A 9,170-nucleotide genomic window follows, 5' to 3' on the forward strand; every position below is an offset into this window, starting at 1 on the left:
ATAAGTGGGCTTTCGGACTGCTGGGGCTCAGCAGGACCCGGAGAGAATTCTCCAGCTACAGGCCAGCTTGAAGATACAGCCAGCTCTGTCAAGTCCTAGGCTTGGCCAAGCAGGAGATCATCTGGATCTAAGGAAGACTCGACGATCAGAGATCTGAGAGCCAGAAGAGGGTAAGTGCAGGGCAAAGTAGGAACATGAGGGCTAGTGATCAGTTCAGCAGATTCGAGAAAGCATCTGCCAAGAGGGGGCTGGCCACATAGAGTGTGAGGGATGAAGAAGAGTTCACAGAACTGGAGGAGGTAGACATGGGATTCTATCGCATGCACAGAGATAGGGTGCTACATGAGTCCTAAATGGTCTTATAATAAAAACCCAGAGCCAGATATTGGAGTGAAAGCTGAAAGATCAGAGAAGCAGAGCAAGCCACAGCCACCACCTCTTAGCTCATGAACTCCTCAGCCTGACAAGAGAGTGTCTCCTCCTGCCTTATATTCCTTTCTCTGCCCAGCCATATCACTTCCTGTTTCAACCTTCCTAATGCTGGGATTAAAGGTGTGTGTCACCACTGCCTGACTCTGTTTCTTTTTTAGACTGGATTAATCTTATGTAGCCCAGTGTGGCCTTGAACTCACAGAAATCCAGATGGATCTCTGCCTCCCGAGTGCTGGGATTAAAGGCGTGTGCCACCACTGCCTGACCTCTGTGGCTAACTTTGTGGCTGGCTCTGTCCTCTGATCTCCAGACAAGCTTTATTTCCTAGATTACAAACAATGTATCACCACAATAGGATGTGCTCCAAGCCTTCAGGTTGTTTTCATGCCCCAGATTTTCTGGTTGAATTTACCTATCTAAGATCAAATGGAGACCAGGAGGAGCCCCTGCTCCCCTGAGCTAAGGGTGTGGGGTCTGGCCAGGCTGGCTGCTCTCTCTTGACATGGCCTGAGTACAGACTTCAGAGCTTAAGACCAGGTCTAATCTACCTACCTTGATCCAAAGCCCACTGTGTACCTGCTGGGTGACCCTCAGCACACAGGCTCCCTTCTTAGTGCCTCAGTTTCCTCATCCAGAGCTCTGGAGGGTGAGGGCAGGCCCTGGAGGGATGCTGGGGGATTCCGGAGTTGGGCAGGAAGGACACAGACAGGAACCTGGTCCAGAGTATGTAGTGTAGCACCCTGATCTCTCAAGCCCATAGCATAACCCCCAGGAGCCTGTGTGAGCTGCCCAGCATGGCTCCATCCCCACATCCTCTTCTTGTCTTCCCCTTCCCTCTCCCTCCATGTCTTCCCGCCTCTATCTTAGTCACTGTCCTATTGCTATGAAGAGACATCGCAACCAAGGCAACCCTTATAAAAGGAAGTATTTAATTGGGGGCTTGCTTACAGCTTCAGAGGGCTAGTCTGTCATCATAGCAGAGAGCATGGCAGGCAGGCATGAGGCTCAGAGCTACATCCTGAGTCACTGGAAAACAAGCAAGGAGAGAGAGAGAGAGAGAGAGAGAGAGAGAGAGAGAGAGAGAGAGAGAGAGAGAGAGAGAGAGAGAGGCATAGGCTTTTGAAACCTCAAAACCCACTCCCAGTGACGCACCCCCTCCAACAAGGCCACACCTCCTAATGCTTCCTAAACAGTTCAACTAGGGGCTGAACATGCAAATGTATGAGCCTGTGGGGTCCATTCTCATTCAAACCACCACACCCTCCTACCCAGCCACACTTGGGTTTTATTTTGTTTTAGAAGAGGGTGTTGCTATATGGCCAGGCTGGAACTCAACATCCTCCACCTCAGCTTCTGGAGTGCAGGGATCATGTGTACCACCATGGAATTTGCCTCTCACCCCAAGGCTGCTGCAGTGCCTCTGTGGGAGGAGAATCTCCCAACTCTACCCAGTCCTGGCTCTGACCACAGGCTGCTGGTTACTTTCAAGGACCCCCCATTCACCCTGCCCTCTGCAGTGATTTCCTCTGCACACCTCTGAGTAGTGCATACTCTCCCAGTCCTGGGCAGGGAGATGGCTCAGCTGGTGACGTTCTGGTCGTGCAAGCATAAGGACAGGAACGTGGCTCCCTAGAACCAGGTAGGCATGTGGCTGCCTGCAATCCCAGGGCCCAGAGACCGAGACAGGGGTCCTCGAAGGAGCTAGCTCACTCGAGCGTAAAACTGCAAGCTCCAGGTTAGTAAGAAACTCTGCCTCCTTAGGGAAAGGTGGAGAGAGTGATGGAGGAAGACAAGCAATGTCAGCCCCAGATTCTCTCATGAATATGTAGACATGTGTGCGCACACACCACACACACATGCACATGACATGCCAAACAAATTTTTCTCAAAGAAAGAAATCGGTCATTTGGGGTGATGCCGAAGAGGATGAGTCACTGTCCTTCCCAAACAGCTGACTCCAGGGCCATCTCTCAGCCACAGAGCCCTGTGAATGCTCATTAGACAACCCCAAGTCTTTCCAAAAAAAGCCAGCTAGAAAGAAATGACTGGAGTTGGGTTTTAGAGGATTTTCCAGGATAAGGGGGTCAGAATGGTGGTTTGGGGTCCTCAAAGTTCCCCCAAATCACAGTGAACCAGGAGGCGTGCCTTGAGGTCCCAGATCTGGCTGGACGTGTGCCATAATCAGTGACAGCCCCACAGTGGGCCGGCAGTGACTGGGTCAGCTCAGGGATGGCGTGCAACCATGGTGGTCCTTTTCCTCTTCCGTCAAGCATCAAGGGTTTGGCCTTGGTCACCACCCAAAGGAGCCATAGGTGTCCCAGGTGAGCAGCCACTGGAGACCCCATCTAGGACATGTTCCTACATGATAGCAATCTCCATGACACCCTGCTCACACTCTGCCGGATTGCCTCCTAGAATAAGAACTTCCCTCTCTTCCGGGCTATGCTGGGGAGTCACACCATGCCTGTTTCCACTACTGCTGCTCAGCTGGTCTTCAGTATCACCTCCCTGGCCAGGCAGAATAAATGTGCCTGGGGAAATCCCTAAATTACCAGATTTCCTGACCTGCACTCAAATCTGTGCAGTCCACCTGACCTCCCCACACCAGGCTTCTTGGCTAGTGTTCAGGCGAGTCAGGAAAAACCACGAGAAGCCTGAAGTGTTTACAGATGTACGCCAACAGAAGTCTGTGCAGTTCCGCAGACCCCATCCGAGGACTATGCCAAAGGCTGCAGACTTGGGAATGAGTCAGCCAGTGTGCCAGCCATGGGGATCTCCAGCCATGGGAGGGGGACCCTCAGAGCATCACCACATGGGGAGGCTGCCGCTGGTGCCAGAGGGCTTGAATGCTCTTTTACTGTGGGCCTGTGGAGGGCTGGACACACAAGAACGAAGTCCAGAGCGCCAGATCACACAGCTTATCCATCCCAGGGCAGGCAAGTTCTATGCTGGAGGAGCCACACAATAATATTACAGGCTTTGTGGGTCGGCTCAGTTCTGCCATTGTAATTGGAGAGCAGCTATGGGCAACTCCCAAATGAGTGGGTGTGACTGTGGACCAATAAAACATTACTCTTGGGGCTAGAGAGATGGCTCAGCAGTTAAGAGCATTTGATCTGAAATCACGGGGGGGGGGGGGGGGGGGGGTGAGTTCAGATGCCAGCACCCATCTAACAAACAGGACATCCCCACAAACGCCTATAACTCCAGCTCTGAGTGGGGAGGAAAGAGAGTTGCTGGAGCTTGCTGGCTTCCAACTTAGCTAGGTAAGTGTGAGCCCCGGGTTCTGGGGAGACCCTGCCTCAGAGGAAAAGGAAGACGTACAACATCCTCTTTCATTTCTGTGCCTGTGTGCAGGTGTGCAGACACACAGACACACACAGATAAGCAAACCACTACTGTACGCAGGTGTGCAGACACACAGACACACACAGATAAGCAAACCACTACTGTGTGCAGGTGTGCAGACACACAGACACACAGATAAACAGACCACTACTGTGTGCAGGTGTGCAGACACACAGACACACAGATAAACAAACCACTACTGTACGCAGGTGTGCAGACACACAGACACACACAGATAAACAAACCACTACTGTGTGCAGGTGTGCAGACACACAGACACACACAGATAAACAGACCACTACTGTGTGCAGGTGTGCAGACACACAGACACACAGATAAACAGACCACTACTGTACGCAGGTGTGCAGACACACAGACACACACAGATAAACAAACCACTACTGTGTGCAGGTGTGCAGACACACAGACACACACAGATAAACAAACCACTACTGTACGCAGGTGTGCAGACACACAGACACACACAGATAAGCAAACCACTACTTTGAGACCAAGGTGGTTTCTTATTTCCCGCTCCTCTCTGCTTCTCCGTGTAGCCCTGGCTATCCCGGAACTCACTCTGTAGACCAGGCTGGCCTCAAACTCACAGAATCCGTCTGACTCTATCTTTCTCTTCAGCCACACCTGTGTCTGTGTGGGGAATGCTGGGAAACCGTTAGCCTTGGGTAGAAAAGGTCGTTGAATGCCAGAGCAAGGCTTTCAGGTTGGTGGGGCTGGAGGTTGACATCTGGTGGTGTTCACTGCCCTGGCTGGTCAATCAGCCACTATCCATTCAACTTGCCCTCCTGTGGATCAAACCACTGCCCACCATGAAGCTCAGAAGCCGTGTGTGGAGAGCCAACGCTGGCATATCCACAGGAACAATTTTTTAAAAAACATTATGGTGGCTCATGCTTATAATCCTAGAACTAGGGAATCTGAGGTGGGAACATTGCTGAGTTTGGGGACAGCCTGAGCTACATAGTGAGTTCCACAGTGAGGGCTAAAGATGGAAACTTAAAAAAAAGTTTCTAATTATGCATGGCTATGAGCTTATTAGGTCAATAGACAGAAGAATCAACAACATAGTTTTTTGTTTTGTTTTGTTTATTTTGTTATGTTTTGTTCTGTTCTGCTTGAGATGGGTTTTCTCTGTGTAGTCCTGGCTCTCCTGGAATTTACTGTGTGGACCAGGCTGGCCTTGAACTCACAGAGATCTACCTGGCTCTGCCTCTTGAGTTTTGATGTACCATCAAACTGGGCAGCATGAGTTTTATTTCAAGGCCCGCTTCTGACTCTGGGGTGATCACAATTAGGGGTGGCTAAGTGTGATTCCAGCGCGTTTCCAGGGCACACAGCTGTAGATCCACAGGCATCCTCCCATCCAAGGCTCCATCGTTCCCAGGCTTGTGGCCAGTCCTCCACTTCTTTGTGATGAGGTTTCAGCAACTGCATCTTCCTCTTCGATCTTTACCTCCCTGCTGTCCCATACCTGGCCGGTCCCTGTTTGATGACGACATGCGATGCTGTGGAGACGCACCCTGCTCCACACCCCAAACTAGGCGTTCTGCTGGGGAATCTTGGAAGCAGAGCTGCTCCGCTAAGGCGCCTGAGAGCTTGAAGTGTGGATCAACGTGGCACCCTGGACTCATTCCCTGCATTGTTGGGAAGAGGGAGAGCAATCCTCCAGGGCCTAGGGGGTGGGGAATCCTACCAGAACAGACAGAATCTGGGACCTCTCTCTCAGGCAATCCTGAACGGCTCAGGAAGCAGGTATCTCCAGGGTGGAGAGCCCTGCCTACTCCTGCAGACTCGGGCCAAACACCTGTCCAAGTGGCAGCCCTTGGAGACAGTGTTCTGGCCCATTTATCCAACCTTTCATCCATGCAGCTAACTAATATTTACTGAGCATTTCTTATGACTTGAGTCTTAGGCTATGGTGGTGAGCATAGGCATGCCCCTGCTCTCTGGGTCTTCACTGTCTGGTGAAGATGGACTTGGTTATCCATTAACTTGGCAACTGTTTATTGAGAGTCTGCCACATGTCCAATATTGTTCTAGGCACTGAGACTCCAACACAAGAGAAAAGAAAATCCCTGCCCTCCCAGACTTGGAGTCTGGTAGAGGAGACAGATAATGAACACATAGACAAGGGTAATGTGTCAGAGGTGATGAGTGAGCCAGGGAGGAGATGGAAAGTGCTGGGGAGTGGCTTTGGAGAAATTAATCCAGGGAGACCTCATTGAACAGAGATCTCAGTGGAAGAGCAAGGTTGCTGTGTAGTCATGGGGAAGACAGAAGCCAAGTGTTCAAAGCTCCTGAGGTGGTCGATGAAACAGCAGAGACCCAGCTCCTGAGGATCTAGGAGTCCAGGAGGGGCTCGGGCGTATTCTAGGTGGGAATGCAGCCCAGAGAAGGTCTAGAACAGAGGAGGACCATGACCTCACTTACAGGTTGGCTTCTCCATTGGGAATAGACTTCATGGGGACAGAGCTGATGTAGGGAGACTGGAATGGGAGAATTGAATTTGACCCAACAAGAAATCTAAGACAAGGTAGTCCCCAAGGGGATGTGAGAAGGTGTGGGACTCTTCTGTTCTACAGGTAGTCATGGGCTTTCCTGATGGGTTGGCTGTGAGATAAGAGGAAGGGAAATGGACACAAGATCCCTGGTTCCCAGGGCGGAGGGTGTGGTCTATGGGTGATGGACACTGGAGTGGCTGAGCTACAAGTTTGTTTTGAACTCTGAGGGTTGGATATGATAGAGAGCCTGGTAGCCAGTGTAAGCCGAGCCTGAGGTTGGGGGGCAGGTTCAAGCCCTTCAGGGGCAGATAGGATTGAAAGGTGTATGCCTGGAGGCAGCACCAGAAGACCGAGCAAATGGAAAAATCTAAGGATGCCAGTTGTGCCTTAGAGGGTGGGAGTGAGGAAAAGATGCCCAAGGAGGGGAGCCAGCATGTGACAGGAGACAGCTCAGGAGCAGGGGACCCTCAAAGCCTGGGGATTTAGTAAGGGTGGTGCACTGGGGGAGAGCGTATGCAAGAGGCCACAGAGTAGGGGCCAAATGCTGTTTACAACAAAAAACAGGTCACCAGAGAAGGCCACACGGTGGCAGCTGAACAGAGACAAAGAAGTTCAGCCGATTGTGGGAATCCCAAAGAGTGACACTAAACCAGGGGTGGCTTCCTGGAAGAAAGGAGACACAAGCAGAAGGAGTTCATACACATCCCCTAGGATTGCCCAGGCTGAGGGGACAACGTGACACAGGGCAGGAAGAAGAGCCGTCTTCCTGAAAAGGAGCAGCGGGGAATGAAGTCGTCCTCACAGGATCCTAGGAGTCAGTCAAGCCCTGGATGGTGGATGGGTAAAGCGGTCTGCCCTGAGATACACTGAGAAGAAGCAGGTAGAGAAAAGATATAAAATCAGGTGACAAAATGCAGGAACATTTTCTAGAAGCCGCCCATCATCTGTGAGTCTTAAGGTCTAGATACTGGGGTCTGGGAGACAGTGGCATGTGCTGAAAAGAGGCCAGGCTGATGGGCACACATCTGATGTGTTGACTTCGGCTGGTCCAGCTGGAGCTGTATCCCAGCTATCCTGGTGTGTGTCTGTAGGCAGCAGGGCCCCTGGAGGTCCAGACTGGGCAATTGTCTTCTGTTCTAGCCTACCGTCTCCACTCTACCCCAGCAGGGCCCCTGGCAGTGCGTTCATCGTGTCTCTGTGTTCCTTTGTCCAGGCGGTGACTGCTCTCCAGCCTTCGTACTCAGGGACATGTGAGTGCCTGCCGGGTGCCCCAGGTCCTGGCACAGGGGAAGGTGATGATCCAGGCAGACAGGCTCTGGGTTCTCATGGGGCCCTGCCCAACATATGGCCAGAATCAAGTGTAATGTTGGGAAGGGAGGGAGCTGGGGAGAATTCCAGAAGGATGCAGTATTTAAGCCACAGGGAGTGGAAGAGCATTTGCAAGATTGGGAGCAGCTTACAAAACCTCAGAAAGAAGGACCTTGACCGGCAGAAGGGAAGGAAGGGGTCCAGGGGGACAGAGGATGGGGTGTTGAAAGCAGAAAACTGCCAGAGAGGACAAGCGGTGGTGGTACAGAGTCCCTGAAGCCGGCTTAGCAACATGACCTTCTTCTAAGGATGATGGGGAGCTATGGAAGGTTCCTAGCAGACACCCACTCGCTCAGAGACCGAGGTCAAAGTACCCAGTCTCTGTGCAGAAGGAGCCAGGATCAACTGCCTCACCACAGACCCCCTTCTCTGTCAGCTCCCATGACAGGTGGGATGGGTTGTGGGAGGCCAGCTCCCACCTTTTGAAGGGTTCTTATGAGGGAGGGATAAGAAAATACTAGATAGAAAGAGAGACCTAGTCGACAAGAAGAAAGACAGAAACAGGATAGCTTCAGGAGGGCCTGGATCACTACCCAACAGCCTCTTCCATTTATTCAGAAGGGCTTTTTATAACATGCCAAGGGGCGGGGCAAAAGACCTCCCCCTTGCAAGATCAAAGCACACCACACAGCCAGTGTAGACCTTTCCAAACACCTGGTAACCACGCCCGTGGTCAAATCATGCCCTCATGCAGCGCTGCTGGGTAAAGCAAGCTCAGATTCTCTCACCCTGAGTAAGTTCTCACTAGGAAACCTCAGTGGGTCTCCACAATGGGCCACTATGGCTTGGGCTTCTCCAGGACCTAGAATTCAGTACCTCTGAAGTGGACCCTGACAGCCATACCGGCGTGATCCAGGACTCAGGCTTGTCCCTGGGAGATGTGAAGCCATTTGACTCACAGCAGCAGGAGCCATCCACAGGGATGGCTGACTTATGGAGAGTCTGTGTTCTGATGCCACCTAGTGAGGCTGTGGGCGGGATGCTGAAGAAATCAATCTATTCACCGACACCCAATCCCTTCCCTCCAAGGTCCAGGGGCTGGAAGCAGCCGGCAGCCTAGCAGTGCCACCGTGTGGGCGAGGTGGGCCATCACAACAGGAAGTGGAACGTTCCATTCAGCCCAGCATACCTTTCTGTTTGGTACAGTGATTGAACCCAAGTACAGTTTGGCGATATCCCCAGCCTCTTTTTACTTTACTTTTTGTTTTCTTTAAAAAAAAAAATTTTTTTTTTTGAGACAAGGTTTCGTTAAGTTGCCCAGGCTAGACTTGAACTCACACTGTAGCACAGGCAGGGTGAACTTGAAATCTTCCTGCTTAGGCCACCTGAGTAGCTGGAGTTACAAGCCTGTGCCGCCGGGGGCAGCTAAGGTCATTTCATTATATACAGACTTTCATAATGCAATTTTAATTCACTTCTTCAAGACGAAAACATCATTGGGGGTTGGGGATTTAGCTCAGTAGTAGAGCACTTGCCTAGCAAGCGCAAGGCACTGGGTTT

The sequence above is a fragment of the Peromyscus maniculatus genome, chromosome 4, assembly GCF_049852395.1.
Source record: "Peromyscus maniculatus bairdii isolate BWxNUB_F1_BW_parent chromosome 4, HU_Pman_BW_mat_3.1, whole genome shotgun sequence".
In the NCBI taxonomy this organism is placed as follows: domain Eukaryota; kingdom Metazoa; phylum Chordata; class Mammalia; order Rodentia; family Cricetidae; genus Peromyscus; species Peromyscus maniculatus.